The following is a 24,283-nucleotide window of genomic DNA, read 5'->3' on the forward strand; positions in this document are numbered from 1 at the left end:
CATCAGAGACTTAGAAAATTCACAAATACCTGGAGGTTAAACAACACACTCCTAAACAATCAGTGGGTTAATGAAGAAATAGCAAGAGAAATTGCTAAATATATAGAGACGAATGAAAATGAGAACACAACATACCAAAACCAATGGGATGCAGCAAAAGCAGTGCTAAGGGGGAAATTTATAGCACTAAACGCATATATTAAAAAGGAAGAAAGAGCCAAAATCAAAGAACTAATGGATCAACTGAAGAAGCTAGAAAATGAACAGCAAACCAATCCTAAACCAAGTAGAAGAAAAGAAATAACAAGGATTAAAGCAGAAATAAATGACATAGAGAACAAAAAAACAATGGAGAGGATAAATATCACCAAAAATTGGTTCTTTGAGAAGATCAACAAGATTGACAAGCCCCTAGCTAGACTGACAAAATCAAAAAGAGAGAAGACCCATATAAACAAAATAATGAATGAAAAAGGTGACATAACTGCAGATCCTGAAGAAATTAAAAAAATTATAAGAGGATATTATGAACAACTGTATGGCAACAAACTGGATAATGTAGAAGAAATGGACAATTTCGTGGAAACATATGAACAACCTAGACTGACCAGAGAAGAAATAGAAGACCTCAACCAACCCATCACAAGCAAAGAGATCCAATCAGTCATCAAAAATCTTCCCACAAATAAATGCCCAGGGCCAGATGGCTTCACAGGGGAATTCTACCAAACTTTCCAGAAAGAACTGACACCAATCTTACCCAAACTCTTTCAAAACATTGAAGAAAATGGAACACTACCTAACTCATTTTATGAAGTTAACATCAATCTAACACCAAAACCAGGCAAAGATGCTACAAAAAAGGAAAACTACCGGCCAATCTCCCTAATGAATATAGATGCAAAAATCCTCAACAAAATACTTGCAAATCGAATCCAAAGACACATTAAAAAAATCATACACCATGACCAAGTGGGGTTCATTCCAGGCATGCAAGGATGGTTCAACATAAGAAAATCAATCAATGTATTACAACACATTAACAAGTCAAAAGGGAAAAATCAATTGATCATCTCAATAGATGCTGAAAAAGCATTTGACAAAATCCAACATCCGTTTTTGATAAAAACACTTCAAAAGGTAGGAATTGAAGGAAACTTCCTTAACATGCTAAAGAGCATATATGAAAAACCCACAGCCAGCATAGTACTCAATGGTGAGAGGCTGAAAGCCTTCCCTCTAAGATCGGGAACAAGACAAGGATGCCCGCTGTCACCCCTGTTATTCAACATTGTGCTGGAAGTGCTAGCCAGGGCAATCCGGCAAGACAAAGAAATAAAAGGCATCCAAATTGGAAAAGAAGTAAAACTGTCATTGTTTGCAGATGATATGATCTTATATCTAGAAAACCCTGAGAAATCGACGATACAGCTCCTAGAGCTAATAAACAAATTTAGCAAAGTAGCGGGATACAAGATTAATGCACATAAGTCAGTAATGTTTCTATATGCTAGAAATGAACAAACTGAAGAGACACTCAAGAAAAAGATACCATTTTCAATAGCAACTAAAAACATCAAGTACCTAGGAATAAACTTAACCAAAGATGTAAAAGACCTATACAAAGAAAACTACATAACTCTACTAAGAGAAATAGAAGGGGACATTAAAAGATGGAAAAATATTCCATGTTCATGGATAGGAAGGCTAAATGTCATTAAGATGTCAATTCTACCCAAACTCATCTACAGATTCAATGCAATCCCAATCAAAATTCCAACAACCTACTTTGCAGACTTGGAAAAGCTAGTTATCAAATTTATTTGGAAAGGGAAGATGCCTCGAATTGCTAAAGACACTCTAAAAAAGAAAAACGAAGTGGGAGGACTTACACTCCCTGACTTTGAAGCTTATTATAAAGCCACAGTTGCCAAAACAGCATGTTACTGGCACAAAGATAGACATATAGATCAATGGAATCTAATTGAGAATTCGGAGACAGACACTCAGATCTATGGCCGACTGATCTTTGATAAGGCCCCCAAAGTCACTGAACTGAGTCATAATGGTCTTTTCAACAAATGGGGCTGGGAGAGTTGGATATCCATATCCAAAAGAATTAAAGAGGACCCCTACCTCACCCCCTACACAAAAATTAACTCAAAATGGACGAAAGATCTCAATATAAAAGAAAGTACCATAAAACTCCTAGAAGATAATGTAGGAAAACATCTTCAAGACCTTGTATTAGGCAGCCACTTCCTAGACTTTACACCCAAAGCACAAGCAACAAAGGAAAAAATAGATAAATGGGAACTCCTCAAGCTTAGAAGTTTCTGCACCTCAAAGGAATTTCTCAAAAAGGTAAAGAGGCAGCCAACTCAATGGGAAAAAAATTTTGGAAACCATGTATCTGACAAAAGACTGATATCTTGCATATATAAAGAAATCCTACAACTCAATGACAATAGTACAGACAGCCCAATTATAAAATGGGCAAAAGATATGAAAAGACAGTTCTCTGAAGAGGAAATACAAATGGCCAAGAAACATATGAAAAAATGTTCAGCTTCACTAGCTATTAGAGAGATGCAAATTAAGACCACAATGAGATACCATCTAACACCGATTAGAATGGCTGCCATTAAACAAACAGGAAACTACAAATGCTGGAGGGGATGTGGAGAAATTGGAACTCTTATTCATTGTTGGTGGGACTGTATAATGGTTCAGCCACTCTGGAAGTCAGTCTGGCAGTTCCTTAGAAAACTAGATATAGAGTTACCATTCGATCCAGCGATTGTACTTCTCGGTATATACCCAGAAGATCGGAAAGCAGTGACACGAACAGATATCTGCACGCCAATGTTCATAGCAGCATTATTCACAATTGCCAAGAGATGGAAACAACCCAAATGTCCTTCAACAGATGAATGGATAAATAAAATGTGGTATATACACACGATGGAATACTACGCGGCAGTAAGAAGGAACGATCTCGTGAAACATATGACAACATGGATGAACTTTGAAGACATAATGCTGAGCGAAATAAGCCAGGCACAAAAAGAGAAATATTATATGCTACCACTAATGTGAACTTTGAAAAATGTAAAACAAATGGTTTATAATGTAGAATGTAGGGGAACTAGCAATAGAGAGCAATTAAGGAAGGGGAACAATAATCCAAGAAGAACAGATAAGCTATTTAACATTCTGGGGATGCCCAGGAATGACTATGGTCTGTTAATTTCTGATGGATATAGTAGGAACAAGTTCACAGAAATGTTGCTATATTAGGTAACTTTCTTGGGGTAAAGTAGGAGCATGTTGGAAGTTAAGCAGTTATCTTAGGTTAGTTGTCTTTTTCTTACTCCCTTGTTATGGTCTCTTTGAAATGTTCTTTTATTGTATGTTTGTTTTCTTTTTAACTTTTTTTTTTCATACAGTTGATTTAAAAAAGAAGGGAAAGTTAAAAAAAAAAAAAAAGAAAAACAAGAAAAACAAGGAAAAAAAAAAGATGTAGTGCCCCCTTGAGGAGCCTGTGGAGAATGCAGGGGTATTGGCCTACCCCACTCGATGGTTGCTAACATGACCACAGACATAGGGGAGTGGTGGTTTGATGGGTTGAGCCCTCTACCATAGGTTTTACCCTTGGGAAGACGGTTGCTGCAAAGGAGAGGCTAGGCCTCCCTATGGTTGTGCCTAAGAGCCTCCTCCCGAATGCCTCTTTGTTGCTCAGATGTGGCCCTCTCTCTCTGGCTATGCCAACTTGAAAGGTGAAATCACTGCCCTCCCCCCTACATGGGATCAGACACCCAGGGGAGTGAATCTCCCTGGCAACGTGGAATATGACTCCTGGGGAGGAATGTAGACCTGGCATTGTAGGACGGAGAACATCTTCTTGACCAAAAGGGGGATGTGAAAGGAAATGAAATAAGCTTCAGTAGCAGAGAGATTCCAAAAGGAGCTGAGAGGTCACTCTGGTGGGCACTCTTACGCACACTTTAGACAACCCTTTTTATGTTCTAAAGAATTGGGGTAGCTGGTGGTGGATACCTGAAACTATCAAACTACAACCCAGAACCCATGAATCTCGAAGACAGTTGTATAAAAATGTAGCTTATGAGGGGTGACAATGGGATTGGGAAAGCCATAAGGACCACACTCCACTTTGTCTAGTTTATGGATGGATGAGTAGAAAAATAGGGGAAGGAAACAAACAGACAAAGGTACCCAGTGTTCTTTTTTACTTCAATTGCTCTTTTTCACTCTAATTATTATTCTTGTTATTTTTGTGTGTGTGTTAATGAAGGTGTCAGGGATTGACTTAGTTGATGAATGTACAACTATGTAATGGTACTGTGAACAATCGAAAGTATGATTTGTTTTGTATGACTGCGTGGTATGTGAATATATCTCAAGAAAATGAACATTAAAAAAAAAAAAAAAAAAAACTATGAAAAAGAAAAGCCCAGTACCGGATGGTTTCACAGGGAAATTTTACCATGCATTCCAAAAAGAAGTAACGCAATTCTTGACCAAACTCGTCCAAAAAATTGAAGAGGAAAAACTACCTAACTCATTCTATGAAGCCAAGATTACCCTAATTCCAAAGCCAGATAAAGATACAACAAGAAAAGAAAACTTCAGACCAATCTCTCTAATGAATATACATGCAAAAATCCTCAACAAAATAGTTGCAAATAGAATCCAACAGCATATTAAAAGAATCATACAGCATGATGAAGTGGGTTTTATTCCAGTTATACAAAGGTGGCTCAACACAAGAAAATAAAATAATGTAATTAATTGGCACATCAACAAATTAACGCATTGACACATTAATAAATTAAAAGGGAAAAAACACATGATCATCTTGATTGATGTAGGAAAAGTATATGAGAAAATTCAGCATCCTTTCATGATAAAAACACTTCAAAAAGTAGCAATTGAAGGAAAATTCCTCAACATGATAAAGGGCATCTATGAGAGACACACGGATAACATCATATTCAATGTTTGATGTTTAAGCTTTCTCTTTAAGATTGGGAACAAGACAAGGATGCCAGCTGTCACCACTGCTTTTCAACATTGTACTAGAAGTTCTAGCTAGAGCAATTAGGGAAAAAAAAGAAATAGAAGGCATCCAAATTGGAAAGGAGGAAGTAAAACTGTCACTATTTGCAGATGGCATGATCCTATTTTTAGAAAATCCAGAAAAGATGACAGCAAAGTTACAAGTTTAGCAAAGTGGCAGGATACAAGAGCCACAGGCAAAAATCAATGGTGTTTCTATGTACTAGAAACTAAGGAGGTGCTCAAGAAAACACTTTCATTTGTAATAGCACCTAAAAGAATCAAATATCTAGAAATAAAATTAACCAAGTGTGTTGTTTTGAATCTATTATGTACCCCACAGAAGCCATGCTCTTTTAATTCAATCTTGTGGGAGTGGTCCTACAATGGGTGGAACCTTTTGATTAGGTTATTTCCATGGAGATGTGATCCATCCAGTTGAGGGTGGGACTTTTGATTAGATTATTTCCTTGGAGATGTAGCTCTGCCCATTCAAGGCCAATCTTAATTAGTTTACTGGCAACCTCTATGAGAGGATAAAAGGCAGAGACATTTTGAAGAGAGCTAAGAGATGCTTAGTGAGAAAATGCCCAGAGGCATTTTAGAGACTTCCATTGAAACCAGAGCCAGGAGAGAAGCTAAAAGATGAAATCCAGAGTTTGCCCTGGAGAAGCTGAGAGAGGACCCTCAGACATGTAGAGAGAATACAGTGGGATAAATAAGCAAGGACACACAGGAGCTGAGAGAGTGAAGCTAAGACAGAAGCCCAGAGACATTTTAGAAAAAGCAACAGAAACCAAAAACTAATACCAGGGGAGGCCCAGCAGTCTCTCGCCATATGCCTTCCCATATGACAGAGGAATCCCAGATGCCATTGACCTTTCTTCAGAGAAGATATCTTCTTATTTGTACCTTAATTTGCACACTTTTATGGACTTAGAAGTCTAAATTCATAACCTAATAACCCCTTCATAAAAGCCAATCCATTTCTGGTATTTTGCATTTCAGCAGCTTTATCAAACCAGAGCTCCAAGAACGTTAAGGACATGTACACAGAAAACTACAAAACATTGCTAAAAGAAATCAAAGAAGACCTAAATAAATGGAAAGATGGTCTATGTTTATAGATTGGAAGGATAAATGTCATTAAGATGTTAATTCTACCCAAATTAATCTACAGATCAATGCAATATCAATCAAAATAATGTTATTAAGATGTCAATTCTACCCAAATTGATCTACAGATCAATGCAATACCAATCAAAATTCCAATAGACTACTTTTCAGAAATGGAAAAGCTAATTATCAATTTTATTTGGAAGGGTGAGGGGCCTCAAATAGCCAAAAATATCTAGAAAAAGAAAAATGACATGGGAGGTATCACACTTCCTGACTTAAAGCATATTATAAATTCACAGTCGTCAACACAGCATGGTACTGGCATAAAGTTAGACATATAAATCAATGGAATCAAATTGAGAGTTCAGAAATAGACCCCCAGATCTATGGTCAATTGATTTTTCACAATGCTTCCAAGTCCACTCAACTGGGACAGAACAGTCGGGAGAACTGGATATCCATAACCAGAAGAATGAAAGAGGACTCATATCTCACACCCTATTAAAAAATTAATTTAAAATGGACCAAAGATCTAAATATAAGAATCAGTACCATAAAACTCCTAGAAGAAAATGTAGAGAAACATCTTCAAGATCTAGTGATAGGTGGTAGTTTCTTAGACTTTATACTCAAAGCACAAACAATGAAAGAAAAAATAGATAAATGGGAACTCCTTAAAATCAAATACTTCAGGGCTTCAAAGGACTTTGCCAAAAGTGTGAAAAGGTAACTGACTCAATGGGAGAAAATATTTGGAAACCACATATCTGATAAGGGTTTAATATCCAGAATATATAAAGAAAAATCCTACAACTCAACAATAAGCGGGGAAAACTTGGTGGGAAAATGAGAATCAGCAAGCCAGAATTAATCACAGCAGGAGACATCAGATGTCAAAGGGGCAGACTAGGAGTAAGGAACTTGACAGAAACAATTATTGAAGGACACAGTCTGAAGTAGCTATTCAAAAGGTTTCACTGATTCTCAGAAACCAATTGATCTCCATGAAATGGCCGAAGTCATGGAAGAAGAGAAATAATAAGGGATTGATTTTACTGTAATCATTGATTTTACTGTAGTCATTGATCCTAGCTACTTCACCACTTCTAGGATTTTCTGTTGTGATAGAAACTAACCCCCAGTACTTGGTCAACCTAAGCAAACAAATGGAAGTGCAGACATGAGTATGTGAAGAAAGAACAAGTTTAATTTCTGCTAAAATCTAACTAATTTTTCAAAAATAAGGTATTTTGGTGAGGAACGTTTGTTATCGTTCGTCTATTTAATTTTACTTAAGATTTTTTTCCAAAACAGCTTGCCGTAGACTGTACACTATTTAGGACACACCTAAAAAATGAAGGGAAATGATTTATTTACATGAGGAAAAATAGGATTAAACTCTGCAGAGTGATATTACTGAGAAATAAAGACAGAAACATAAGTGGTGTGTTCTTTTTCTATTCATCAAACAAGGCATTTTTTTTCACTCAAGATATACTGTATATACATAATTTTTCATTCAGTTACTCTACTTCATCTTAACAAGGGAAACTTACACTTGACATGAGCTTTGATTTATAGACATAAACTTAAGGAAAAAATAAAAATGTAAACATCAGACATCCAGAAGCAATTTATTCACCCTGTCTTTTAGTTGACAGACAGCTCCAAATTCCTGGTAATATGTTCCAGCATAAGATAAGGAGATGTCATTCAAAGGTGAAGAAAAAATAACAATTATGGCAAAACACAGTGGTCAGAACTGTAATCTCTATGAACTAGTGCCCAAGAAAATTCGAAAGCAGCTCCAGGGATAATTAGTTTGCCCTTACACTATTATTTTCCTTTCACTTATTTGATTATTTTTATTTTAAACACATTATCTAACATCCAATTATCTCAACAAGTTTTACATTTGTTTCATCACTTTCATTTTAAAGACTGACAATCACCAAATCAGTGGAAAAGCTTCAACTAAAACACATGCGTTAGGCAATACTAAAGCCTAGATTGTTTAGATAGGGCACCAAAAATAGAGTAAAATACAGAATTTGTTGATTAACATATGGGATATCAGAACTTTGTCTATTCAGTCAGGAGGGTACACATTCCTGGGGCAAGACAGCAAAACTAGTTTTCAGAGGTTGGCAAGAGTTTCTTGGGGAACATTTTAAAGATCCTACTTTTCAAGACAGATTACAGTTTAATACACTCACTCTGAATATCTTATTACCTAATTGGTTGGAGTTATTAAAAACTTCTCAGCGAGTTGAGTTTCAATTCACACCTTGTAAAAATGGCTAAAATATGCACACAGAAGACTTTTGCAACAGAACAAGCAGTGTTTCTTTTCAGAGTGACTCATTATAACACAAAAAGTAGGGCCTGAAGCTAGACTATGAGATTTAACACTCACCTTAGTGGAATAGGTGAAGTGCAACATTTAACATCAATCTTTAATTTTCAGTTAATGCAGCTCATTATGGACCAGATGGCATGACGGTTCTGCCATTTCCTGTAAAATTTTTTACAAGACTAGAAATTTGTCTCCTTTAAAAAAAGTAGTATGTCATAACAGTAAGGTAAGTAGTTTCAAAAAGAGATGCTAAGAGTAATTTTGGATTCATTTAAAATCAGTTTCTAAAATCCAGGTGAGATATTTCAGCAGTGAAGCATTTTAAGGAGGCATTTTAACATTCACGTGTAATTCCCTTATCTCTATTATTATAATTACCTTGGTTGAATACTTTTCCTGCATATTTCATTGTAGACATGGGGAAGTGCTATTTGATTCATGAGCTCCAAAGCCTCTGAATAGAGATGTTCTGGCTATTTCTCTATGCTTCCAAAACAACTATTTGAAGTTCTTGGTCAAATAGCAGGCTTTTTCTGCTATGATGTCTATGTAATACTAACTATTAAGTTTCATTATTAAAAAAAAAATGAGCTACTTCTCTGAGCACTAAACTTTAGATAAAGTTTAACAGAAGGATAATTACCAAATTTGAAACATGGCACTCTGTAAAATGCCTGAAAATTTCATATACCTAAAATTCCATCTGTAGATTAGAAATAAATGAGCCCATAATAACACTAAACTTACATTTATGTCTTCCCTTTCTATCCTGCAAGAACCACGTGAGCTTCTTGCATTCATGCTCAAGCACCTAAATATGTATTGAAATCTACTTGATCTCAGTTTTATAGTTTTATTCTCTTGATGATGCATTCTTAATTTCTACCAACTTTATTGTAATCAGAGATACTAATTAGAAGTTCAAATTTTTTTAACAGAAAAGTAAAATGGCCTTGGAGGTTAATAGTCTGTAAAGCAATTGGTCCTTTATAATAGTTTAATCAAAGGACTTTTGATGAAATTTTAAGGCAATTCTCTGAAGCTTTTAGCTCAGTCTTTGAAATTAGTATCAAGCCTAACCTCCATCAGTGAAAATAGCAAAACACTTACTAAGAAGAAAGTCACTGCTTTATTCAACTCCAGAATGTGTCAAACAAACATTCTGGGGCAGCAGTAGACTATTTTCTGGAGACATAGGCACAGCATGGTAAGTGGCTATATAAAACCCAGTTCTATAGAGAGGAAAAAAGCTATGATCACTACTTCTATTTTGTTATTCTGTTTCCTATTTTTAATCATTTTAGTTGATTGTCCTACAAAGTAAAGTGAGATTGTTCTGAAAAAAGTACAATGAGAACATACATGAAACTTTCTCTCCATAAATAAGCAACAATTTCTTATGGTATTCATTTACTGTAATTATTCTTTGTGTCAATCCTAGAAAATTATATCTACCCTGTAATAAGCAACCAATAGATACTTATTAAATAGATATTTTACCTTGGTTACTTTTACTATCCACTTTTCATGCCCTTTTAACCCTTATAGTGTCTTCTCCCTCAAATACTCAGGACCCCGAAGCTTCTAAATCTTTCCCCAAAATTGCCACAGCAAAGTAAAAGTTTCCTCCAGGGAAGTTCCTGCCTTGCTCCCAGCAGATTTATTCTACTTACACATATTTTCCTCCAGGAAAATATATTCCCAAAGGTTAACTTTTTCTCATGCCCTACAAATAATGGCTTAACATGTTTCAACCTCAAAGACTATAACCCCAAGTATTTAACACTAGGTGCCTAGACCCTCAAAGCATGAACTTACAGACCCCAACAATGATGAATATCACTTTGGAAGAATCAGTGTGGAGGCAATTGACTTTCCTGCTGATGTTCAATGTATACAGTCACAAATGGGAATACATAATCCTTAATACAAACAATAGCAAGAATTGACATGCATCAGGTGAATCTGTTTTATTGTAAAATAACCCTTTTGGTAAACTTAACTTGACTCATTAAATTTTGTAATCAGTTTTTTTATGTATGTGGTTATTAGTTATTTTTTTTCATTAAAAAAAAGTAATACTATTTTTATGAAGTTCAATGTGAGAATGTAAGCTAAAATGTGAGAGTGTGTGTGTGTCTGTGAGTGAATGTCTTCCTAGGTCCTTTGCCTCCTTCCAACCCAGGTGAAATCTTTCGCACAGATGGTTCTGACACAATCCTAGAACACTCATTGTGTCATAGATAGGAGACAAAGTAAGAATAATCCACAGAAAGAACAGGAAGGTGGAGGCCATGTTGATCTGAGTCACAATTTGGGGAATAATCAGGACATATCATCAGGGTCTTGAGAAACAACTGAATTATGATTTTCTACATCCATCCATTAAGGAAAGAAAGTGGCTCCATGAATTTAGAATCTAGTATGCTTCAGGGCAGAAAAAATAATTCTCACATCTTATCTTAAAGGGTAAAAGAAGAATCCTTTTATGTTTCTTTTAGTTACAAGCAGAAGGAGGTGAAGATAAAAGAGAGGAAGCCAGCCTAAGATACATGTATTCTCAACACAATGAAATTTAATTGGCACTAAAAGGAAGGAAATGTTGGTAGAGAGATAAACATGATTGTACACCATGGACCTGGAACAGGTGGGGTAATAAGGCAGGACAGAAATTTTTGCCTATAATGTTCCTCCCTTCCCAGATACCAATGCAATCATTTTCTACCTCTGACTAGGCTCTTTGACTCCTCCTCAGCATCATGGTCTAGAACAGTGAGTGTGAATGACTTGGAGGGATGATCCAACTCTGAAGGGTTGCTTGGATAAGGATGGATGAGGAGATAGAAGTATTTTAAGTTCTGTATGACCAAAAGTATCTTCATTATGACAGTATCCTATGTCCACAAGACTACAAAGTGGCAACTCTTCTTAACTAAGCACTAGAGATTAAATATTTATTGTTTTTAAAAAAAAGGAAGAAAGAAAAGGAAAGAAACCAAAAAGTGCACTCAAGGAAATATATCTATATCGGTATTTTCTGAGATGGGGAGGATTTTCTAAAATTGGCACAAGAAGTATAAATATTAAGACAAAAATAACAAAACACTGCATAATTTTCCTTAGGGAAAAGCTAAAGGGGAATGGAAAAAGGGGAAAAGACACATCCAACATAACAAAGTGTTAATACCCTTTTATATGGAAAAAAAAAAATCTCAACATCAAGTCAATATAGATGAAGACTCCAAAAAAAAAAAAAAAAAAAAAAAAAAACTTGGAAGAAGAACATATCTGTACAATTTGCCAAGTAATACAGACAAAATTTCATGAAAGTCTATGACTCTTTTTTGTCATTAAAAATGCATATTAAAATCCAAGAGACTATTTCATCTATCAAAGATAGATATTGTACTTTAGTCACTAATAATGGATATTAAAAAGAAAGAAGTTATTTTCATCTATCAAAGAGGAATTTTTTTTTTTAAAGAATTAACAACCAGTTTTTGACTAAGGGTTCTAGGGTATGGATATTCTCATATATTGCTCACTGGTATTGGTATAATCTTTCTGAAATTTCAGAAACACTGTAAATGAATTTCAGAAGCTATTAAAATGTTCACTTACAAAAACATTAAAGAAATAATTAAAGATGTAGAAATATTTAGATACAGCATTATATATTAGTTTATTGCATAGAAAATTGGAAAATGAAATATGGATACTTTTAATAAATAAAACTCATAAAATTCAATTATTACCCATATTCATGTTTACTGTAATATATCAGCTCAACCACATAAAACTTATGAGGTCTGAAGAGTTTGAATTAGATGAGGTATACTGAAAAGAAGAGTATGAGTATAGCAAACATTTAGGCTCAAACCCTTGCTTCACCAATTACGAGATTTCTGGCTATGTGTAAGTGTTCCATTTGCTAAAGCTGCCAAAATGCAAAATACTAGAAATGGATTGGCCTTTATAAAGGGGGTTTATTAGGTTACAAATTTACAGTTCTAAGGCCATAAAAGTGTCTAAACTAAAGCATCAACAAGAAGATACCTTCACTGAAGAAAGGCTGATGGTGTTCAGAACACCTCTGTCAGCTGGGAGGGCACACGGCTAGCATCTGCTGGTCCCTAGCTCCCAGGTTGCATTGCTTTCAGCTTCTAATTCCAGTGGCTTTCTCTTGAAGTGTCTGTGGGTTCTCACGTAGCTTCTCTGGGGCAAATTCTGGGCTTCATCTCTTGGCATAAGATCTCCAAATGTCTTTCTGTCTGCATCTCCAAGAGTCTGGGTCTATGTCAGCTCTGAGCTCCCTCTCTCCCTGAGCTCTCTTAAGGAATCCAGTAAACTAATTAAGACCCACATTGAGCAGGCGGGGTCACATCTCCATGTAAATAAACAATTGGGTAGGTCACATCTCCATGGAAACAGCCTAAACAAAAGATCCCACCCACAATAGGTCTGCCCCCAGAGTAGATTAAAAGTTCATAGTCTTTTAATGGGGTACATAACAGATTCAAACCAGCATAGTAAGTTAGTTAATTTTTCTGTTACTCACATATCCATTAAAGAATTTAAAAAGAACTACTTTACTTTAGAGGATTGTTGAAAGAATTAAATGAGATAATGATGGAAAAGTGCTTCAAAATATACTCATATAAAAGAGCTAAGAAAATGAACTTTTAAAAAGTTTCTGTTATAGCACTCATCATTATCCTTACTAGACCAGAAATACAAGCTCATTATCAAAACTTTAAAAGGAAAAAAATAGCAAATTGAAACTTAAACAAATCTTCTTACATTATGTTTATTAGGAAGCCAATGACAAATTAAACAACATATTTTATTTAAGAACTGGAAATTTATACTATCATGGCCCTGTAAAACCATATCCAATTGTATGCTAAATTACTATTTTTAAGTGATGAGATTAAATACACCTACCTAAGATTATGTTTATAATCCATTTTAGTGCAATATTAATATGCATCCCATTCATACTTTAATAATCAGGAAGAAAAGAAATAAACTTTGCTTAAGATATTTGCCTATACTCACTTATCTCCTAAAAGTCCCTTCATAATGCTTTCCTCATTTTGTAGTTGTTTGATTAATATGAACACATTTGCTCAAGAAAATTATCAACTAATAAATAGATAGGTATCATGCACTGAGCCTATGGTCACACAAGAAGCATTGGAAGTAATTATTGTCTACAGAAAATCATGACATATAGTTTTTTAAAATACCAGGTATTTTAAGTATGTTGCTCAGAAGTTTTTTTTTTTTTTATCTGCAACCACTTTGCCCTAGGTGCTGACAGATTAAGTGAAATTAATTCAGTTAAAGGATTGTATGATGAGGTTAAGGAGGGTTCATATAGAACAAATACAATTTTCATTGAGGATTGACAAATCTTTGTGCTTTACATTTTCCTCCACTGACCTATTAATCTATCCTTCACACGTATGTCTTCTCTGAAAATACTAGCATTTACAAACAGCTTTTCAAATAAAAAAACTTGTTGACATGAACAACTCTAACCTCTCTTAGATATCTTTTCAGATAATGGAAGACCATGTTAATTTTAATAATAAAATCGAGAATAAAATAATCTACATTTAGGAGTATAAAGAAATAATGAATTAGCATATGTAACTCATTATTACAAGTAATTCATTATTTTAAAAATAAGTAGATAACAATTTTCAAGGTGTTAATAGGGATAAAAATTAATAAATTAAGTTATAATATCCTGAAGACTGGCAAAACTAGGCAAACAGTAATTGCTGGTGGATTCATTATGAATGATGAAAAATATAAATACTTGATATGAATTAAAGCTGTATAAGTAACAAGCTTAGAATTTTTTCTTAGAAGTGATAAATTGTAACAGATAAGAGAAGAAATTAAAGTAAGCATACATTTGGATAGAGAAACCCATAACTATAATAGAGACTTCAGTTCCTTTTTGTTTTATTTTCTTAAGCTGCTCCAGCAAAATACCATGAAATGGGGTGACGTAAACAATGGGAATTTATTAGCTTATAGTTTTGAGGTTGGGGAAATATCTAAATCAAGGCATGATCAAGGTGATGCTTTCTTCCTGAAGATCAGCAGCCGGTGATCCTTGGCTCCTCTGTCACATGGCAAGGTATATGGCGGCATCTGTTGGTCTCTCCTTTCTCTTCTGGGTTTCACTGATTTCAGCTTCTTACTTCCATAACTTTCTCTCCCTGTCTTGCTTCCACTTATAAAGGGCTCCAGTAATAGGATTAAGACCCATCCTGAAAGAGTTGGGTCACACCTTAACTGAAATAGCCTAATCAAGATGTCCTACTTGGATGGCTTCACACCCACAAGAATGTATTAACTTTAAGAGCGTATTTTTCTGGAATACATATAGCTCCAAACCATCATACTTTTGTAAATTCTAGTTCTTACCTCATGAAGCAGTACAATCAGCACTCTTGGCCATTACCTTTCACTGGCTATCAAGAAATGGAAAAATATCGAAAATGTAGCTGTGGGAGCCCCAGGTCCAGGGCCTTCTCTAAGTGCCTTGACGACTGTGCACACAGCAGTTTGCATGACCTAGGTTAGTTAAGGTTTAAACTACTCTCCTTGTAAGAGCCTCCGGCGTTAAATGTAATCTATAGTTTACCTCCCTCCTGAAACTTTCTCCTCCCAGAAACTCCCTGAGATACTATTATCTACAAGATAATCTATAATTCTCCCCTCCTTCTTGTTGACTACAATTAATCCCTCCCTACCTCACAAGACCCCCACTCCTGCGTTTATGCTCTCATACCCATTTGAATGTCTTTGCCCTAACCCTATAAATCACTCCCTGGCACCCCCTGCTTTTGCGGAATATCTTCACGTTGAGCTCTGAACCTGCTGTCATTCAGAGCAGCTCCTGAATCCAGGCAACATGACTGACTTCCATTTCCTTAGTAAGTAACCCCTGAATTAGAAGTCCATGACTCTGAGCATGCCTGGTATTGTCTTTGGCCTCTTGGCAGCAAAGGCCCACTTGAGCTGTGACAGTAGGTTTCAACTGATAAATCCATGTACACTTCTCACTTACAAAGAGTTTCTGCCATTATGATATAGTGATTCTGCCATAACACTAATTGTAAATACCCAATGTGTTTAAAATTTACCAAGTAATATGTGGCTCAATTTAGAAAATCTACTACATGTCTAACATACTTTCTCCTAAGTGAAAAAAAGCTTTTAATATGTGAAATATATTTTAGTTAATGTTCTGATGTGATTGCATAATAAATTTAAAGCCATAAAACAATTGTTTAGCAAATAAAATAGGCATTTTAGGCCTAAATCAGATAGACGTTTTTGTGTGGATGTTTAAAGATCCTCAAATCAAGAATATTTATAGCTCTGAAGGACAAATCAGAATATAGCAGCAGCAGACAACAACATTTAAGAATTATACTGATTTTTCTGAGTCAACCATAAGTTTAAATTTAGCTTTGTATAATCCTAATGAGAATAGTCCCTTAATGACTAACATACACCAATGTAAATATCAATCTTGCCTGCTTTGGTTACCATAGTATATTTAAAATGGATAACTAAAAAAATAGCAATCATATGTTTGCATGGTTTAGTTATGGTGAAATAAATACAGCCTTGATAGAATTGCCATTGAGTTTAACAGAGCTACAAAGAATTGTAGCAGATCAATTTCATTAAAATTAAAAACATTAAAATTTTTTTTTCTTTTTTTTTTTTGGTACGACTACAATTTTTCTTGGGCTAAATTTTAGCCCAAAATGTATTTTATTTATATATATAGACTCATCATGTGGTGAACTAAGATGGTCACAAATTATTTGACCATCTTTCTATCAAGAGATGCGGTCTATTTCCCCTACCTTTGCATCTGGGCTGGACTGTGATGCTTTGACTAATAGTTTAGGGCAGAAATGACAAAATGCTGTTCTGGATCTACTGTTGAGGTGACTGACAGTTTTTACCTTGGCCTCTTGTATCCTGAAGCATCATAAAAGAAGTGTGACAACACTGCTGGAAGGACCACAAGAAGAGGCCCTGGTAATACAGGAAGAGGGCAGGGGCACATTTGAGCACAGCCCTTCTGCTGTCCCCACCAAGTCACCAAGAAGCTCTCTGCACCCTCCTTCATATCCTATCAGCCCGGCTGACAGTTGTATACCATCAAATATCACTGGCACCATGTGTATTCCAAGCATCACCCAGCCAAGCTGTGCTGGTTTGGATGTATTACATCCCCTAAAACACCAAGTTCTTTAAAGCAATCTTGTAGGGGCAGACATATTAGTGTTGTTTAGGTTGGAATCCTTTGATTGAGTATTTCCATGGAGATGTGACTCAATCAACTGTGAGTGAAATGTTTAATTGGATTATTTCCATGGAGATATGGACACTGCCCATTCAGGGTAGGTCATGATTTAATCACTGGAGTCCTATAAAAGAGCTCACAAAGAGAAGGACCTCAGAGCAGCTGTGAGTGGCATTTTGGAGAGCAACTGAGAGAGACATTTTGGAGATAGCCATTGAAAGTAAACTTATGCTAGCCCAGGGTTTGCTCCGGAGAAGCTAAGAGTGGACAAAATACCCCAAGAGCAACATTTTGAAGAACCCACAGGAGGTGAGAGAGGAGCTGGAACAAATCCAGGATCAGCAGATGCCAGCCACATGCCTTCCCAGCTAACAGAGGTTTTCCAGACACCATTGGTCATCCTTCAGTGAAGGTACACTTGTGTTGATGCCTTAATTTGGACATTTTCATGGCCTTCAGACTGTAGCTTGGTAACCAAATTAACCCCCTTTATAAAAGCCAATCCATTTCTGGTATTTTGCATAGAGTAGCATTAGCAAACTGGAACACAAACCTTGCCAGAAATCCTCACCCAGAAAATAGTGAGATATACTGAAATGATGGTGGTTGTTTTAACCACTAACTTTTCAGGTAGTTTATTTCTACAGCAATAACAAACCAGATATCACAGGCACTTAGAATTAAGATTTTATGCAATAACTTCAAGAGTATTCGTATACTGGTACTTACCCATCCATTGCTTTTGACAGAGAAATGTGTAAGTACATTTTGAAAAGAAGTGTGGCACAATGTGAAATGTTTCCAGGGCCATGAAAATGTTCCTATGCTTTCTCTAAAAAAACACCATGTAGGTTATTTTCCCTAAAGAAATATTCTGAAACAAGCAAAAATATTATAAATATAATTATTTTCAAGCTTACTCTTATTAAGTGAAAACATAGTAAAAAAATATTTATATATATTTGAATAAATTTTGGTTTTTCAACCACACCAAAGTCATGTGTTAAGTAAAATAATAAATTTGAAGACTATAGCTATCTGAAAAAAAATTTATGCATATAGCCTGAAGACTGAAAGCACACTGCACATTTGTATATATTCTATTGTTAAACACATGTTCAAGTTATGCACACTGCACTAGGACAGAACATGGAAAAATGACAACAGTGCACTTACAAAGGAAATTTGGACAATTTTGAACTTTAGTATTTATCTATATTACTTTTGTACTAAAGCAGATTTTAAAAAGTCTTTGCTTAAGAAGAGAATATGGGTTGACCTATGAAATGACAACTTAGAATATGGTCTATATGCATAATCTTTTAAAAGGCAGGTAAATTTGAACAATTTGTAGAATTAACAATGAAGTATATTTAAAAAGAAAAAAAAATACCTGTAAAACAATGTAAGAAAAACAACGCAACTCTCCAAACGCTAAATCGTCCTCAATGAAACTTTAGGAAATTGGATATGTTTGAAATTTGCATGACTGAAAACAAGAACTACACCCTAATCATCTGGTATCTCTTGTCCTGCCAAACTCTTAAAAGCAGTTAGCACTTAATCTTTTATGAATGAATAAATGGATAAATAAATGGAAATCTGTGGCTTCTCATGTTACCATTGATATAGAAATCACTGTTGAAATTTGCACACATGGCATATAGTTAATATACCAGCACTTTCCTCTTTTCATAAATGATTTGTAATTCAGTGAAATCTGGGTTAAGATATGGAAATGCTCTTTATGTTGAGTTACTTGATTCACATGTTATTTCTTGTTTGTTGGACAACCATTTCTGAATAATCTTTACCTATTAGCTAACTTCTTATTTTAATTCTCTATTCCCTAACAAAATCTTTTCATGGTACTCCAACAGAATAAATCATTATTCCAGTGATGTGACCCCCTCCTCCACTTAAGAAATGCTACACAGTTGAAATAAAGAGTAAGAATGTGAAACAAAAATCCTTTTTCTAGTGAGTTATAGCCACATAGTATAGCTTGAACCCTACTTCAGATGATAATTTTATTATAGCATAGTATTTCAAAAAATCTGCTAACCAAAGGAAAACAAAGAAAAAGCAAACAAAAAGGAATAAATGGTTCTTAAGTCAAGGCATAGCATTTAAAAAAAAAACAACTACCAAACAAAGCAAAACAAGAAAAAACAAGCAAAAAGGAGTGAACAGTTCTTAAGTCAACATATAAAAATTTTTCTGGTTTATCAAAACAATAACTGCAATGGTTAAACTGATGTTAGTCTGGAAATGTTTCAAAAGCTTCAAAAAAGTTAAGAGTTTACTTCATGTGCCATATAATTCACCCATTTAAATTGTACAAGTCAGCAGATTTTAGTGTAATATAAAGTTGTGCAGCCAGCACCACAAGTTTAGAACATTTTCATCACCTCCCCTCTCCCAAAAACCAAAACTTATTAGCAGTTGTTCCCTACTTCTCCCCAGCACTCCTAGTCCTCAGCAAAAGCAAATCTAGACATCATAATACATTTGCCAATTCTGGATATTACATATAAATGGAATCATTAACTTCTTTCACTTAATATATTGTTTTTAAGGTTCATTTACATTGTAGCATGTGTCAGTACTTCATTCTTTTTCACTGCCAGATAATATTCCTTTGTCTGGATATACTACCTTTTATTTATGCATTCATCAGTTGATGGAAATTTGGGTTGTTTCCACTTTGGGGATTTATGAATAATTAATAATGTTATGAGAAATGGTGTACACATTTTTGTGTGAATATATGTTTTCATGTCTTTTGGGCATATACCTAGGAGTAAACTGCTGAATCATATGGCGACTCTCTAGGAACTGCCAGTCTGCTTTCCAGTGTGGCTGTGCCACTTTCTATTCCCACAAGCAATGTGTGAAGTTTCCAATTTCTTCACATTATCATCAATACTTATTTAAACTGTTTTATTATAGCCATCCTTTTGGATGTGAAATGTTAACTCTGTGATTTTTATTTGCAATTCCCTAATGGCTAATTATATTGCATGTCTTTTCACATGCTTATTTGGTTTTGTATGTCTTCTTTAGAGATATGTCTGTTCAGATCCTTTGCCCATTTTTAAATCAGGTTATCTGTCTTCTTATTGTTGAATTGTAAGTGTTCTTTATATTTTCTAGATACAAATCCTTTATCAATTATATGATTTGTACATATTTTCTCCCATTCTTTGTGCTATCTTTTCACTTTCTCAGTTGCTGTTCTTTGAAGCGCAAAACCATTTAATTTTGATGAAGTCCTATATATTCTTTCTTTGGTCACTTTTGTGTTATGCATTTGAAGGAAGGATTATGATCAATACTTTGAATGAAAATCTTACACCAAGAGGTCATGGATTCCCTGTCGATAGAGCACAGGTGCTGAGCGCATAACTCTAATCCTCCAGCATCTATCACAGACTTACTCACATACCAGAGCCTTCAGGCAGCTGTAGACTCATGGCACCTCTAAAGGATTATGAAGCAAAGAGGAAACAAAAACTCTAACCCTTAAAAAATGTGACAGTCAAGAAAGTAGAACCCATAGGGGCACCCCTTGTGATACATGGAATAGATACATGGAATTTGGGTTGCATATATTAAGTTGCTGGGCCTACTAGTTTTCTTTTCCGTTGTTTGACATAAAAAGTTTGAGTAACTTGCTGCAGTTGCTTTTTATGAAAACACTCTATGCCATCATAAGCTACTAATATATGTAACAATGATGTTCACTATAAATCAAAGGTCTGTACTTATTAATATTCTTAAATTAGTCTCCTGGAAAGCCAGATAGGTCTCTGAACTATCTTTCAAACATCATCATTTGCCTCCTTGAATTTCATTATTTCAAAGAAACTGTCTTTGTTTTACAGGTTAGGCATTTTTGTGTACTTAGTCACAAATTGCTCAGACTTCAATGCTGCTCTGCTTCAGTCTAAAATTGGCAACATCTTGAATTTTCAAATAATACACTATCTTAATATCAAGTTAAATATTTGTTTTCATGATGGATTTGGCACACCTTTCCAGTGATGTGGAATGCACTTTCATCAGTTCTTATAAAGTATTTTCATTATTTTCAGCAGTTTTCAAATATGATGGTCTACCAATTTCATCATGATGCTGATTTTACAGTGTTTCTAAAATATTTTTAAATTAATTTGCTCAATAAGACCAGGAGGATTTTTTGTTAAAAATAATTATATGACTAATTTCTTCAACTTCACGAGAAATTGTTTCTTCATATATCCAAATCTTAAATGAGAAAAGAGTTAAAGTTCTGAATTTTCCTTGGTGACACAGAGGAAAGCCATTCTGCTATCACATAGAAGTACATCTTTTTACTCCCATCAGTTTTGCTTAAGAAAATTACCAGCTTCCAAGAATTAATTACAACCATGATAGGTTTCTGCTTCATTTTTTATCTGCTGATTTTTAAACAACCTTAGTTCTAGGCAGCTTATCCATGTGATAAGAATTTGGTATTAATATTGTCAACCTGCTTTGAAAGAAACCAGACCAATGTTTAATATTTAAAAGATTGTGATTTACCCCAAATCCTCCCTGAAATTGCCATTTATTTCTTTTCTCTGAGACTGGAACACTGTTTTTTCTACTGAAGGCTACCATGTATATTTTAACAAAGTCTGTACTCTCAAGCACACCGTCACACACACACACACATTTTTATATGAAGACAGACATTTTTACATATAAATACTGACATTTAAAACAATCTATGGCTTCCTTTAAAGAAATAAACTTTTCAGTATAATTATCAGAATGGTCATATGCACCTTAGGTCAAAAACTTATATGTCACTTCTGTTTGCTTGGTATAACTCTTTCTGTTATGTTCCAGCTGCAATTCTCTTTTTATTTATTAAGAGACATAAAGCAACTATGGAATGAAGCCTAGTAAAGTTGTCCCTTTAAATTCTAATGAGACAGAGATCAATATAGCTCATTTCACAACTTAAATGAGCTAGCTTTAACAGTACAATAAAGCTCAATAATTACTGTTAAACTACAAGAGTTCTATTAGATAATATATTAAATTTCTAAGCAAGGAGTGTGTTTCCACACAATTAGTACATTCAAATGAATCTTCATCTGTCTTTTTGAATAGATTAAGCACAGGAGTAATGAAGCCTCTCAGACACTATGCATTTAAGAAGGGTTGGTAGCATAATGAGTAAATAAATATATGGTATATCTCTTAGTGTTTGTCAGGAAAATGTTAATTCACTTAGAAAGTGTTTTATTGATAAATTCAGGAGAATAAATTATTTGTGTTGATATTATTTTAGTGTCCATATCTTCCTCTGGAAAAGCACTTTGGGAATAGTGTACTCTGAATTCTTCCACCATCAGACTATCTCAGAAACCGACTGGAATAAACCCAAAGGAAGGTGTTCAGAATGACTAAGAGGGTGGAAACTATGACACGAGAAGGGTTAAGAGACAGGAATGAGTCTAAAAAAGAAAAAAAAAAAAAACTAGTGACCATGAAAACTGCCCAACATTAAAAAAAGAAAATGGACAATCAAATTGAAAAACCAGAACCTGGTTTTTCAAGTTTATGTGTTTGTCAGAATTTCTCATTTTATTCACATACTCTGCTATAAATAAATGTTTTCAAAATATTGTCCAATATTTGAAAGCACTCTTGGAAGAGACAAGTGACCTCAGTGGGAAACATGCAATAATTACCAGAAGGCAAATATTACTCTTTGTGAGGAATCTAGAGCTGCCCGGAAATGGGAGGAACAACTTGGCAACAACATGGTGCCTGGCAGTATGCAAGCAGATCCTAGGGAAGGGGATATTACATTAGGTATCTGCCTGGATAACCTATAGACCAGGATTCATTCATTTTTCACTGTGGCAGCAGCACGAACAACCATGGGATTTACTAAATTCCTTTTGGGAGCACTGCTGGGAGCAAAACCTTAAACTTGTTGCTACTTCTAGAAGCTTAAAGGATCGATTAAAGACAAGTCTTCAACTCATAAAACAAATATATATATAATGATGTAATTCAGTAACATTTAAGGGGCAGATTCAAAGTTCATGAAATTAAGGACTTCTGATTTTGTTTACTGTTGCCATCCTAGCACTTAGGGTTCCTGAAGCTGAGTGCATCCTTTCTTTATTTAAGAAATTCTTATGTTGTGTCAGACACTGTTTTAAGCCATTAGAAATCATAACTGCTCATTTAATCCTCTTAGCAACTCTCAGGTGAGTACTATAAATATCTCTGTTTTATGCATGAGGATACTGAGGCACAGAGAGGTTAAGTGATTTTTCTAAGATCACATGCAGAGCAGGATTTAAATCCAGCAGTCTGGCCCCAAGGCAGTTTTCTCACCAGCAAGCTAAGCTGTCCTTAATTCATAGTAATTAAATATGTTCCTTATTAGAGGTAAGCCAAATGTGATTGAGAGCGAGACACATCTTTATTTAGGTGGTAAGCTTGATAAAGGAAAAAAAAAAAAAATTGAAAATTTTTTAATTTAAGCAGGCAAAGTAATGCCAAAACAGAAAAAGCATGAAAGAAAACAGCATTCCTTCACATATTAATTGAACAACTAAAATAAGCATATAATGTTTGAATCACTGGGAATATATTAAGAGAATCAGTTCCTGCCTCTAAGGAAGAAATGTGCTATGGAAAGATCCTGGAATTGGATTTGGACAGACATTGATCAAATGAATCTGTCTCTCACTGACTGTCTGTGTGTGTGGGGGGGGGGCGGGGATGTCATTTAATTTCCCTGAGTTTCAGTTTGGGTCTTTTTGAGGATTAAGAAGATAATTTTTGCAATGGGCTTAGAACAGTGTCTCACACAAAAAGCATACAACAAATGTTAATGATTTGCTCCCTTTTCCTTCCCTTCACAAGACTAGGATGAACATTAAATGAGATTATGCTTGCAAATTACATGAAAAGGTATGTGACACACAGCAAGAACATGATGAATATTCCCCCCTCCTCTTTCAAGAACTCAAAACTTATGCAACACAAAAAATGGTGAGGCAAAAAAGAATTCAGACTGTACAATGTGGCAGTTGGGCTACGTGTGATAGATTCATGTTGGAGATTAATGGGATAAATGTCTTCATGTGAGAGAAGGAGTATTTTATAGAGAGTGAGTATGCAAGTTAACAAAGACAGTTATTAGAAATTATAGAACAGGAAAAAACATAGTAGAAAAAGTGAGATGAGTAGAATAATCTGATAGCAATATACAGAATGAATTGAATCTGGTATAAACTGGAAGAATTAAGAAGTAGTTATGAACTTTTTGCAGAAAACTGAGTGAACTGATTAGATCATTGTTCAATATGGTCTTAGGGCCATAAAAA

At 34.9% G+C, this 24,283-nt stretch overlaps 1 protein-coding gene across 1 annotated transcript in view; it reads right to left on the bottom strand.

Moving 5' to 3' along the window:
* ROBO1 (roundabout guidance receptor 1) overlaps positions 1 to 24,283 on the bottom strand; it is a 1,249,229-nt gene that overhangs the window by 939,989 nt on the left and 284,957 nt on the right.

The sequence above is a fragment of the Choloepus didactylus genome, chromosome 1, assembly GCF_015220235.1.
Source record: "Choloepus didactylus isolate mChoDid1 chromosome 1, mChoDid1.pri, whole genome shotgun sequence".
Lineage (NCBI taxonomy): Eukaryota > Metazoa > Chordata > Mammalia > Pilosa > Megalonychidae > Choloepus > Choloepus didactylus.